General features: G+C 43.2%; 1 long non-coding RNA gene across 1 annotated transcript in view; it reads left to right on the top strand.

The window, feature by feature from the left end:
* Positions 1-1,205: 1,205 nt before the first annotated feature.
* The window catches only part of LOC138422561 (uncharacterized), a 62,385-nt gene continuing 56,702 nt past the window's right edge, over positions 1,206-6,888 (top strand). The window contains exons 1-3 of the long non-coding RNA XR_011249924.1: positions 1,206-1,314; positions 1,774-1,909; positions 3,259-3,422. This is a non-coding gene — a long non-coding RNA (uncharacterized lncRNA). The remainder of the gene's footprint in view (positions 1,315-1,773; positions 1,910-3,258; positions 3,423-6,888) is intronic.

Here is a 6,888-nt window from a genome sequence, read left to right as displayed (position 1 = left end):
AGTCAGTTGCTTGACCTCTCTGTGCCTCAGATTCCTCGTCTGTAAGACAGGAATAAGATTTGTACCTATGGCAACTGGCTCTTGTAAAGCTGAAAGGAGATGAATACAGAACCTTGCAGAGGGAGCATACAGTAAATACTGGCCATCGTTGCTGTGATTAGAGTTTAACCTGGCCAAGGACTCTCCTCTAGTAAATAGCAGCACCTCCTGCAAAAGGCATGTCAGCCAGTCTTCTCCACCATTAGGGTGTACCTGTCACACATCATGTTATTTGTTGGACTGGATTGAAAGCAGAGTGCTACCATCTTTGGAAGGAAATCACTGCAGCTTAAAGATGATCAAAAAATGTATTTAAGAAATTTGAAGGTGTCACGACACTCAATACTGGACTCTTCCTAAGTGAAATCAAAGAATGGATCTATATGATTTTCAAATAAAATAAATGTACGCTTAAAAAAACCCACCACCAACAGGTATCCTGTTTGGCAAACTGGTGCTCTATCAATCAAGGAATTTCCTCCTTCATCTGGATAACCTGCTGCTTGAGGCAGCTCAAGTAGGTGAACTTGAGTGTCTCCCTGAGTGAAAGGCACCTTGCTAAGGCTGAAAACACAGAGGATGATATCAGACACACTCTTTAGTTATTTATTTAGCCTAGCTGGAGAGAAAGGCTTCCAGGGGGACATCCCTGGCAGTCCAGTAGTTAAGTCTTCACCTTCCAATGCAGGAGTTATGGGTTTGATCCCTTGTTGGGGAGCTAAGATTCCCACATGCCTCTCTGCTAAAACAAAACAAAACCAATATTATAACAAATTCGATAAAGACTTTTAAAATGGTCCACATTAAAAAATCTTAAAAAAAAGATTTTCAAACAAATCATAACTTAGGGTCATAAAACACTCATGGAAGTCTGATCAAGGCACAGTGTGAGTGTAGAGGTGAGCATGAATAGCCTTATATTCATGATCTAATGAATAGGTCCACAGCTGCAAGAAAGACTTCCTCCAGGAGTCTTTAAAGGGATGTGTAGGAGTTTGACAGGGATGATGAGAAAGCGCACTTTAAGCAGAGGAGACGGTATACCCCAGTGGTTCTCAAAACTCACTGTGCTTCAGAAATCACCTGGAGGGCTCACAAAAAGCCCCACGCCAAATTTCTGATCCAGTGGGTATAGAAGGCACCTGAGAATTTTTGTCTCTATCAAGTTCCCAGGGGATGCTGGTGCTGATGCTGTTGCCCTGGCGACCACACTTCGCAAGCTGCTGAGTGACACGAAGACCTGGAGCATGAGTGACGACATGTGTTTGGGAAACTGTAAGTAAGACCATATTACTGGAACTTGAAACGTCTAAGGGATGTGGTTAGAGAGCTTGGGAGAGGTCTTAAGTTCCAGGGAGGGCTGGGCAAGGGAGATTAACACACAGTTGTATGCTCTAGCTACTGCAGACACACTGTGGTATAGTATTGGGTCCTGGCAACAACTCAGGAAGCAGGGGGCATCACATTCATTTTACAGACGAGGTCATTGAGGAGCACAAGGCTAACTGATTGGAGAGAGAGGTGTAGGAGGCAGAGGACCCTGGACTTGGAGGCTCATGAGATGTGGATGAGCAGTCTCTTGGTCTTGACTCTGGAGGTAGATACAAGGTGATGCCAGCGACCAAGACAAGAAGTGTGGGGAAGGGGCACATTTGCAAATATTCTGCCCAGAATTAATGGGAGCAGGTAAATGTCCTCCTTCCCACACTTACCTGTCCCCTCCCCTTTCACTAGGTTTCCCTGGTGGCTCAGACGGTAAAGCGTCTTGCTTACAATGCAGGAGACCTGGGTCAGGAAGATCCTCTGGAGAAGGCAATGGCAACCCACTCTAGTACTCTTGCCTGGAAAATCCCACGGACAGAGGAGCATGGTAGGCTACAGTCCACGGGGTCACAAAGAGTCAGACACGACTGAGCGACTTCACTTCCCCTTTCATTACGTGCTTTCTGGTTAATTTTGTCTTTTATCTTCTCATTCATTCATTCTCTTTATATTTCCCTTCTTCTTATGCGATGCTCATCACCAGATTACACCTTATTAACAAATTTTCTCCATCCTCATATAGAACTAATTTTTTAAACAAAAAACATAAGGATGCAACTGGACAAGGAGAAAGGGACAGAACTTTTGCTCGATGTTCAAGTCGAAGCACCTTGAGAGAGCATGTCTTCTTTTCATTACGAAAAACTTTAAAGAGGGAAAACAGAATATTGACACCCCTACATCCATTACATGGATGTAACAAATATTAACAGTTTGCAATTTACCTTCATTTCCCTTTCGAGAGCATTTTAACGTGTTTGAGACATTATGACACTTCACCTGTAAATACTTGAATATTTGTCTTTGAAAATAAGGACATTTTACTATGAACCACAGAAGCACCGTCATTCATAAAAGATGAGCAGAATTTATTCAGTCATCTAATGCCCAGCCTCTATTCAAATATCCCCTCAAGATTTTATCATGAATTTTTTTCAAACGTGGAAACAAGTTTAGTGACCATCCATATACATATCCAACACCTATATTTTTTGTAATTAACATCTTGCTTTTTGCTTTGTCATGTACCTATCCACCTGTGTGTCCATTTATCCCTCTTAGTTTTTCAATGCATTTCAAAGCAGTGTGCAGATCTCAGCATTCTCCTTCCCCAAAACACTTCAGCATGGGCATCACGGATTGGCGTTCAGTAATTTTGTTGTTGTTGTTTTTCTTGGTGGGGTAAAATTTACCTGTGTAATGACACACCTGTTTTAAGTGTAATATTTGATGAGTTAAGACAAATGCATACATTTGCGTAACCCAAATCCCTATCAAGTTACCCATTATCATCACCCCAGAAAGTGCCCCCAGACCCCTTTTGCAAGCCCAACCCCCAACCACAGGCTACCCCGTTCCAATTTTTCCTACCATCACCTCTTCCGGAACTTCATTTAAATAGAAGCATACAGTGTGTTCTGTTGATTGTGAGGTTTCTCTAACGCAGGACAATGTTTAATACTCACCCACATTGTGTGCGGCACAATAACTTCTTTTGCCTTGCCCGTTTTTGGTTGGTGGACAATTGGTCAGTTTCCTTTTTTTTCCGTTGCTAATGAATAAAGCTGCAATGAACATTTGTGTACAGGGTTTCTTGCTGTACAAATGACTGCTGGTTTATTTTAAACACAGTCCAATCAAGGACCGCACGTTATATTAGTCTCTTTTCATTTTCAGGGGGAGGGATCAAATTCCCTGATGCTCCTGTTACCTGGTTGGCATGAGGAGAAGCTAAGTCCTCTGAGTGAGCTACTGAGTCACCTATGTGTCGACCTTAGCTTTCTGACTGTAATGGTTTCTTGTGCCCCTTGCCTGTGGTCAGGAGGGAAAAAAACCTCCAGGTAAGAGATCTCAGAACTCCGTAATCGAAACTCTTTTCTGTGATGTACTGTCAGCTTGCGGCCACAGGAGGGCGCTTGCTCACTTTGAATGATTTAAATTCATCAGGCCCAGCAACCAGGGCTAAAATGTTCTTCCAGAAAACAAATCTTTTGAGATTTTTCCCTCCGTGTTTTCATATCTGTTGAATTCAATAGTGACGTCTGTTCAGTTGCTCAATGAGTATTTAATGGATACCCACCATGTCTGATCCATTGAGCTGGCACCGTGGGTGGCAAAGAAATGAAACATTTTCCTGGCTGGTGGCTCTCCCACCCGCCGCAGGAAGATAAGGCAGCCACAGAATATCTCAGTGTGAACTTGACATCAGGAGCGTCAAGCTGAGACACGCAGGCGGGTGTGAGCTGGCACTGGGCTCGTCCCATGCAGTCATGATGTCACGAGTAACGGTGGAGGGCCCAGAAGGTTCTGGAACATTGGACATGTTTAGGAAGGTTGGAAAGGATTGGGTGGCCCAGAGCTAGGAGGTTTGGAAGGCTATTCCGAATGCCACCGGGGAATTGAGTGACGGGTGGTGGTAGATTGGAGAAGGGGGGCGGGGCAATGGGGAAAATTGGGCAGAGGATTGGTTGGTCCAATTGGAGGTGATGGCACCTGTGTTAATGATGACATAGGGAGAATGGCTGAGAATCACCTCCGAATTCTGTAGGCATGAACAAGACCATGGGGAAGAGTAGAGAAAGAAGGTATGTTCTGGCATGCTCTCTTTTTTTTTTTTTTTTCCAAATTATTTATTTGGCTGTGTTAGGATCTTTTGTTGGGGTGAGAGGGCTTAGTTGCCCCGGACAAGCAGGTTCTGAGTTCCCTGACCAGGGTTCGAACTCGCGTTGCCTGCATTGGAAGACAGATTCTTAGCTATTGGACCACCAGGGAAGTCCCAGAGCACTCTTGTTTTGAATATTGGTTTGTAAAATATGGGGTTTTAACGTATTGCATTATATTAATAACACTCTTTAATATATGGGTTTTTAATATATTACATTATATTAATAACACTTTTTCACCCAGATGGTTTCAAGCGGTGAGATGTTTTTTGCCCCCCCCCCCTTTTTTTAAGTTACTCTGAGGAGTTCCCTGGCGGTCTAGTGGTGAGGAGCTCCCTGGTGGTGTAGGGGTTTAGGATCTGGAGCTCTCACTGCCATGTTCCAGATCAAGGAACTAAGATCCTGCAAGCCATGCAGTGCAGGCCAAAAGAAAAGTTATTCTGACCCTTGTTCTAATGGTGATACAGAAGGCTTTATTTAGGACGGTAGGTGTCAGGACTCAAGATGCAGGAGAGATCAGGCTCAACTCTGAATACAGCAAAGACAGCTGGGGATTTATAATCAATGGTGGGGTAGATTGGTGGATGGACACTTACCAAGAGGACACACTGAGGGTAGGGAATCTTGCTAAACTGACTTGGCAGGATTCTTGCTGAAGACAGGACAAATGATCAGATATCAAGGGTAGGGGGCCCTTTCTAAAAGGACTTAGTCACAGCTGGACCAGCTGATGGAAGTCAGCACCCAAGGATGAGGCCTGGGGAGAAGAGAGCTCAGAGGAGCCAGACTTGGGTTTGGCTCAAGGAGAGACTTGGTGTCCTGTCTCAGGCATTAATGGATCTCTCATGAATGCAAATTTCAATATGCAAATTGGGAAGTATTTCTAAAGCAGAAAGCCTAAATATATATCATTTAAAGTGGGAGGTATTCGTATTATTTAAATAGGAGCATGATCATGGTGAACTGGAAAAATGCGTGTATCTAAAGCAAGATGAAAGCCGAAATCATTTTCATACAAATATCGAGATTTTTTTTGACATTCTAAGTCAGTAGGAGAAGTCTGTTTGATTTACAAAAGTAAATGAAGCGTCAGATAAAGAAAGGATTTGTGATCTTTTGTTCATACTTTAGAAAAAGATGGTGTTAGTGAGTTAAAATAGATGTATAAAATAAAATGAAAATAGAAAATGCTTTTGGTCCATTGAAATAAGGTGGTGTGTTAGGTCATGACTAGATCCCCTGTCAATAGGCTAATTTGTACACACACACTGATTTGCATAAATATCCATCCTTCCTCCTACACACTTTACTAAGTTTAAGGTACAAAGGTTTCCCTAACAATTTATATTTTTATTTTTTCCCCTCATTCTCCCTTAAACTCCCCTTTTCATCACCAAGGGGCAGCTAGATGCATGGGTTCTGCAGTTGAATGTAGCACCACCATCTCACCCTGTCCATGTGGCTTTAGTTTGCCCGACTATGTAATGGGGTAATAACACTGCAGCCTCTCAGGAGAGGGGCGGGGCTGCCACAGTTCCTGGCTTCCACCCAGGCACGATCCTTGTATCTGGTTGAGGTCTTGGACCCAAGTTTAATGTAAGGTGGAAGCCCAGCCAATTCTCTCTGCTTTGTGAATTAAAAGGGAAAGCACTTTTCCAACTTGCCCGTGGAGTTTGATGCTTCCCTAAACTTCTTGTGTTACGTGGTTAAGGTTGAGTTAGCAACTTGCACTTGATCCAAGAAACTTCAGTAGACCCTGTTTAATTCTTTTTTTTTTATGGAATCATCCAACTTTAAAACTCCATTTCTCTCTTATATATAAGTTTCTGTCCATGGGATTTCCCAGGCAAGAATACTGGAGTGGGTTGCCATGCCCACCTCTAGGAGATCTTCCCGACTTGGGGATCAAACCCATGTCCCTTGCATCTCCTGTGTTGCACATGGATTTTTTACCACTAGCCACCAGGGAAGCCCCATATATAAGCCCACGGATATTAAAAATAGAGCAAGGTGTATACACCTAGGATACAAGTTCCTTCTTCAACACAGCACTTGCAGAGATCAGATGAACTCACGAAGAGGCTGGGAACTCGGCCCCAGAGCCCAGAGTCGGAAGTGATCAGTTATGGTTTGTTTCTCTGCTATGCCCACTGAGCACCTGAGGGAGCTGGCCCCAGGTGGGTGTGCAGTAGGGCAGAATGACCTACCCTCTGGAAAGTATCCTCACCTGTGGACTGGTTTATCAGGGGGATTGAAACTCTGAGAGAATGAAAAAGGAAAATGGATGAAACCAACCAGATTTTGTTTGCTCATGGTCGGGCAGGAAAAAGAAATAATAACCAAAAGTTTGTACTGGTTTTAAAAAATTTTTTTCAAAGAATTTTTTTGATATGGACCATTTTTTGAGGCTCTTTGATTTTTAAAGCTTTTTAATTCTGTGTTGGCGTATAGCTGATTAACAATGTTATGATAGTTTCAGATGGACAACAAGGGCACTCAGCCATAGATGCACATGTGGACCGTTTTTAAAGTCTTTATTGAATTTGTTACACTATTGCTTCTGTTTTATGTTTTGGTTTTCTGGCCATGAGGCAGGTGGGATCTTAGCTCCCCAAGCAGGGATCGAACCCACACCCCCTGCATT

Source organism: Ovis canadensis, chromosome 17, assembly GCF_042477335.2.
Source record: "Ovis canadensis isolate MfBH-ARS-UI-01 breed Bighorn chromosome 17, ARS-UI_OviCan_v2, whole genome shotgun sequence".
Lineage (NCBI taxonomy): Eukaryota > Metazoa > Chordata > Mammalia > Artiodactyla > Bovidae > Ovis > Ovis canadensis.
The sequence above is the reverse complement of the archived record's forward strand: the minus strand, read 5'-3'. Positions and strand labels throughout refer to the sequence as shown.